Source organism: Pelodiscus sinensis, chromosome 30 (genome assembly GCF_049634645.1).
Source record: "Pelodiscus sinensis isolate JC-2024 chromosome 30, ASM4963464v1, whole genome shotgun sequence".
Classification (NCBI taxonomy): domain Eukaryota; kingdom Metazoa; phylum Chordata; order Testudines; family Trionychidae; genus Pelodiscus; species Pelodiscus sinensis.
In genome coordinates this window covers 4,583,481-4,589,701 of record NC_134740.1, presented here as the reverse complement: position 1 = coordinate 4,589,701, position 6,221 = coordinate 4,583,481, and the positions used below count along the sequence as shown (strand labels likewise).

Sequence of the window (6,221 nt, the reverse complement as noted above, 5' to 3'; positions counted from 1 at the left end):
CTTGAAGCCAGAGCCGGCCAAAGTGGAGGCCATCCGGGACTGGCCTGTGCCCCAGACCAAGAAGCAGGTCCAGACTTTCATTGGGATGGCGGGGTACTACCGGAGGTTTGTGCCCAACTTCAGCTCCATCGCTGCCCCGATCACAGAGCTGTGCAGGAAGGGGAGGCCCGACAGGGTGGTCTGGACAGAGCAGTGCCAGAGGGCTCTCTGTGCACTGAAGGAAGCCCTGGCCAAGGCCCCAGTGCTGGTAAACCCAGACTTCGACAAGCCCTTTATCGTGTTTACTGACGCCTCGGACACCGGGCTGGGGGCGGTGCTGATGCAGGCGGACGAGAAAGGGGAACGTCACCCCATCGTGTACCTGAGCAGGAAGCTGCTGCCCCGGGAGCGGAGCTACGCGACCGTAGAGAGGGAATGCCTGGCCATGGTGTGGGCCCTGCAAAAGCTGCAGCCGTACCTGTTTGGACGGCGTTTCACGGTGTTCACCGACCACTGCCCCCTGACCTGGCTGCACCAGATGAAAGGGACGAACGCCAAGCTGCTGCGGTGGAGCCTGCTCCTGCAGGACTACGACATGGAAGTGATCCACGTCAAGGGGAGCGCCAACATCATCGCTGACGCGCTGTCCCGTAGCGAGGGGCCCGAACTTCCCCAGGTCACGAGCGGAGTGACCCTGCTCAGTTCGCTCTCGGAGGGGGGAGAACTGTGACGTAGTGGGGGTACTTGCTGGGCTGTGGTGACCCCTGCTGTCTGGAGCAAGACCCAGCAGGGAAAATCTCGCTAGGCAGAGATAAGGCCAAACTTGTCGAACCAGTGGCCAGACACCCCCCATGGAGAGGAACAAAGGAAGGTGAATGCTGCCCTGGACTGGGGGGCAGGGCTGCAAGGGAATTTAGTTGTTACTGTGGGAGAGCATGGAGGAGACAGCCTAGGGAGAGGAGCTGGAGTTTAGGGGCCCAGTCTCCCCCCAACTCAAGGGGGCCTGAGGCATCCTAGCCCAGTTCTGTGACCAGACTACATCTGTGCTGTGCTGTATCCTGGAGAGGCAATAAACTTCCTCTATTCCACTGGCTGGTGCAGTCTGTTTGTGACATCTCGGGGTGCAGGAGACGGGGAACCCCCAACACGCCGTCACAGACGGACACACACACACACACACACACACACACACAGAGAGAGAGAGAGAGAGAGAGAGAGAGAGAGAGAGAGAGAGATTCATTCATGGACTCGCCCAATGTGACTCCAATATGAATAAAATAGGTAAAAACGGGCTTTAAACTAGACAGACTTTGGGACATTTCTCGTATCACGTGCTCTGTCGGGGACACGCTCTGCCTAGTGCCCCACAATGGGCTGTCCCAAAGCTCTGTGTAAACTCAAAATCAGTCTCAACGTGGGTCTGCTCCTCCGACCTGCCATGGGGAGTGTGTCACATGGACAGCCATGGGGAGAGGGCCCGAGCACAGAGGCCCACACGCGGCGGGCGGGGGCGCTCTCGGGCGCGGAGGTGCGCACAGACCCTCAGGGAAACACTCTCGGCGCTTGCAGTAGGGGGCGGCGGGCTGAGCAGGTGGTACCTGGGAACACTCCCTGTGGGCAGCTTGACCAGCGATCCTCGGGGAAACCCGCTGGTCCGTGCGCTGCAGGGGCTCGGGTCAGGCGGTCCTAGAGGTGCTGTCGGGACTCAATAGCCATGAGGCTATTGTCATTTGCCACTGACACAAACCACAAACTGCTGCTCCCCCTGCCTGTTAGCTCGGGGGTCCCCAGGGTGCAGTCGAAGCTCTTCATGGCACGAACCCCAACGCTGCATTGTCCCTTCTGGTCTCCATTTCCTCCTGCCTCCTGGCACCTGTTTATTCGTAGCCCCTGCCCAATGCCCAGGTCTCTCCACCGCTTTCCCTGTTGGCTCTGTCGGCGCGGCAAGGCATGAGTTAACAGAAAGGAATCACCTTCCCCTTCACATCCTCTCAGCGGCTCATTTCCACCGGGGAGGATGTTTCTGCGCTTTGGTTTAATCTCTGTCATCTCTATTCTCAGGAGCCACAGCTGGAGGGCACCAAACCCCGCTAAGCCCTGTCCTAAGGCCCATGGCACTCAGGGGAAAGGCTTTTCCTACCGCCTGTGACCGCCCCATCCCAGGCCGGATGCGATGACGAGTTGCAGGTGGCTCCGCCAGACAGCGCTCCCCTTAGACGTCCCTTTGTCACCTTATATCCGCTGGGTGCGACCCGCATGCAAATCCCGGCCCAGGCCTTGCTGCTTAAATACAAACCCGGGTTCTTCGAGCCTCAGTCTTTGCCCAGACACAAGAATGGAACCTCTGCTGCTTTTCCTTGCCCTGCTCCCCACCCCCAGCTGTGAGTGTGGATGAGACGGGGAAGGGAAGAAGGGGGAGGGAGAATCAGGGACAGAACCGTGGGTTGGTTCAGTGGCTAATTCTTTCGTCCTTTTTTTCCCTTTTCCCAGGTGTCCGCTCCCAGGTGCAGCTGGTCCAGTCGGGCCCAGGGACTGTGAAGCCTGGAGAGACCCTCACCCTGAGCTGCGCTGTCTCGGGTGTGTCCATCACTAGCAGCAGCTACCTATGGAACTGGATCCGGCAGCTCCCCGAGAAAGGGTTGGAGTGGGTGGGGGCTTTGTATCCAGCTTTCGGGGAAAGCACCGACGTCCTGTCTGTCCAAGGCAGAGTCACTATCTCTGGGGACACCGCCAAGAACTAGGCGAGCGGAGCCCCTCAGAGATCAGGACACGCGCGGGGATGGATGCGAACAGCCCACACGCTCCTGTCGGGCAGTGACCCGGGCGGGGCAATTGTCTGTCAGAGGAGAACACAGAGCGCAGGGACAGTCTGAGTCCCGGGTTTTTCTTCCCGCGGGGTACAAGGGGTCTGGGAAGGACCATCCCCGCCCCCCGCTAAACGAGAAAGTCTAAATGATACAAACGGCAGAAACTCGCCCTGCCTCGTGCGCACTGGGGTGAGGCGGCTGGGCTCGGAGTCAGTCGCAGGGATTGGTTCCTGACTTTGTCACTCTCCTGTTCCTGGGAGAGCCCCTGTCAGATCTGTGCCTCTTTATCTCCCCGCCCCCCTTCCTTCTGGGGAGGGGCTGCAAAGCTGAACAAAGATTCTGGATTCTCAATTCGTGTCCATTTGGGCACCTGAACTTTGGATATGGAACCCAGAGAGCGACTCGGCCCGGGGCTAAGGACACTCTCTGGAGCTGGGGGGGACTCAAATCCCTGTTCTAATGGGTCCGTCTGGCAGCTCTGGGTGAGAAGGGCCCTGCCCCCTGAACGTTTCCGGCTGGCCCAGGCTGGGAGCTGGGGAGACGGGCGAGAGCAGGGGGCGATGTGTGGGGGACACAGGGGCACATGCCCCCAGTGCCCTGGCAGAACGGGCAAGGGGCAGGCCCCGGATACTGGCGCGCCGGGTAGCTAGCGGATGGGCCTGGCACCCTGTGATGGCGCGTTGGGGGTTCCCCGTCTCCTGCACCCCGAAATGGCACAAACAGACTGCACCAGCCGGTGGAATAGAGGAAGTTTATTGCCTCTCCAGGATACCGCATAGCACAGATGTAGTCTGGTCACAGAGCTGGGCTAGGATGCCTCAGGCCCCCTTGAGTTGGGGGGAGACTGGGCCCCTAAACTCCAGCTCCTCTCCCTAGGCTGTCTCCTCCATGCTCACAGACAGCCAGCAACCAACTCACTCACTTCCAGCCCTGCCCCCCAGCCAGGGCAGCATTCACCTTCCTTTGTTCCTCTCCATGGGGGGTGTCTGGCCACTGGTTCAACAAGTTTGGCATTACCTCTGCCTAGTGAGGTTTTCCCTGCTGGGTCTTGCTCCAGACAGCAGAGGTCACCACATCCCAGCAAGTACCCCCACTACGTCACACACCCGCAGCAGGGGACCCCCCAGCACGCACTGGCCGCGGCGGGAGTAGCAGAGCAACGCGCCTCCAGCTCCATCTGCTGCCCCGGTGACTGGTTCCGGGGAGGGGGCAGGGTCACATCAGTGGGAAACGGAGCGAGCTGGGGCCACGCAGCTCTGTTAACCACCGAGGCCAGGAAGATCCCGAGCGTGTTCCCAGGGGCGCCCCGTCCTGCTGCGCCTCTTTCTCCCCGGTCCTGCTACTTTCCCTTAACCACCCGCCCCCGCGGGCAGCTCTTGAGAGAGGCCCCTGGGTCTGTCTGCCGGCCGCTGAGCAGCTAAAGGGGTGGGTCTGGCTGGACAGGGGAATGTGGACCAAGGGCAGACAGGGGTGTGGCTCATTCGGAGGAGCGGAGCCGCGTGGGCAGGTATGCAAATATGTGTGTGCGAGTGAAGCATTGTGGGAGTAGGAGCAGGCTGAGGAACGGGGCCCTAATTTGCAAGCGGGGCTCTGGGTGGGGAATGGAGGGGGACGGGGGAGGCAGCTGGCAGCAGCAGGAAGCGGTGCCGGCGGGGTTGTTTGGCGGTGGAGGTGGAAGCCACCGTGATCTGAGAGTTCGGGGGCTTGAGGGCTGGCGGGGGCTCTGGGACAAGAGTTTATACTTACCTGGCAGGGGAAATACCACGCTCAGGAAGGTGGTTTTCCTAGGGTGAGGCCCATCCATTGCACTGCGGGTGCGCTGACTCCTGTGATTTCCTCAAGTAGAGGAAACTCGACTGCACAATTTGTGATAGTGGGGGACTGCGTGCGCGCTTTCCCCTGGTATAGCTGTTGAAAGAAAGATAATCTTGTTTCCGCAATGAAGGGTTAAGCTGACATGAGTAAGCTTTGTCTGTTTTGCACCCCTGCAGTCAAACAGATTCCCCAAGAACCACTCCCGACAGTGTATAAAGCAGGAATTGTATTCGCTCCGCTTTGGGAGTTTATCATCCTGTTAAATATCATCAGTTCATTTCCCCGCGGGGCTGGGCTCGTTGCTCGTTTTTGTTTATTTGCTTTTTCCTTGTCGGGCAGGAGAATGGTCTGACCAAAAACGCCTGTTTCTCCCGCCTTCCTGGGAAGTTCTGGTCCAAGCTGCAAGCTCCCCGCCCCCACTCACCTCTGGACCCAGCTTGGGTGTTGGCACCCCCGAGTAACGCAAACATTTAAGAAAACGAAGGTTGGAAGAAACTGCCCCGGGGCGCTCTCAGGGCGGCCGAGTGATCTAACAAAGCGGCCCACTCCGGGGCCTGTCTGTCCCCTCATTTGGGTGTTCTGGTCTCCGAACTCAGCCGTGGGTTCAAATCCCGCTCCGGGCGCCGCCTTTGCTTCCTGTGCGGGGAAGTAACCGCATGTCCATGTCCCCCGTCATTGCAACAACACGCGCTTAGGAATCTGCCTGTTCGGGGCACCTGGACAGGTACGTTCTGGCTCATTCCCCAGGAGATATTTGGTCTTGTCTGGGCTTTGGTAGGCTGAGGGAGAGGCGGAGGGGAGAAGCGCAGCAAACACTGATCAGAATCTGTCCCCTCTCCCTGAGGAAAACAGGAACCCAAAGGGCGCCCAGAACTATTTTAACTCAGACAAGTATCACAAAAGCTGGAAGAGCTTCTGCAACGTGCCCGCCTCACAAGGGGATTGGCTGTAACTGACCCGTAGCCCCGCCCATCTCTCCGCGGGGAACGAAACTCCTCTGCTCCCTTTTCTGTGCCCTGAGCCCGGTTCCTCCTTTCTCAGGTCCAGCAGCGCGCGCAGGCCGAGGCGGGGGAGCTTTTTCGCAACAAGTTCTGCCGGGAGCGACACAACCGGCAGGGGGCGGGCTTCGAGCTTTGTTCAGCCCCAGAACCCCCGGCAGTTCGAGCTCAGCCTGGCGTGGACACTCCCGCCTCCGGGCACCTCCCGGGCGCTGCCTGTGTCCCTGGCAGACCCCGGCACGTTCTGGAGCAGCCCGTGGGCCAAGGGAGAGACACCCATTGGTTCCACGGGGCTTTGACCTCAGACATGGGGGGGAGGGATTCTTCGATCCACCGGACATCAGTCCCTCTCCCGGTGGGTCATCTCCGCTGGCTCGCACCCGCCTGCAAACCTCTGACCCACCGGGGTCTCCTGCGTCCCAGTCCAGGGCCTGGTCCCCTGAACCCACCCACCGCCCTATCCCAGCCCCTCCTGCCGCCCTGCGAGCGCTGAGCTGAGCGCAGCATCTTTCTTGTTTAAAGGGAAGGCCTGTCTCCGACGGGACATCGCCATGTGGTGAGCTCCCCCCCCCCCCCTTATATCCGGCCTGGGGAACCCGCATGCAAATACCTGCCCGGGGCT

The 6,221-nt window shown here is 60.2% G+C and overlaps 1 non-coding gene across 1 annotated transcript; it reads left to right on the top strand.

The window, feature by feature from the left end:
* Positions 1 to 4,524: 4,524 nt before the first annotated feature.
* LOC142821397 (U1 spliceosomal RNA) lies at positions 4,525 to 4,688 on the top strand. Its single transcript, XR_012898171.1, has one exon. It is a non-coding gene; the product is annotated as a U1 spliceosomal RNA (small nuclear RNA).
* Positions 4,689 to 6,221: the final 1,533 nt, after the last annotated feature.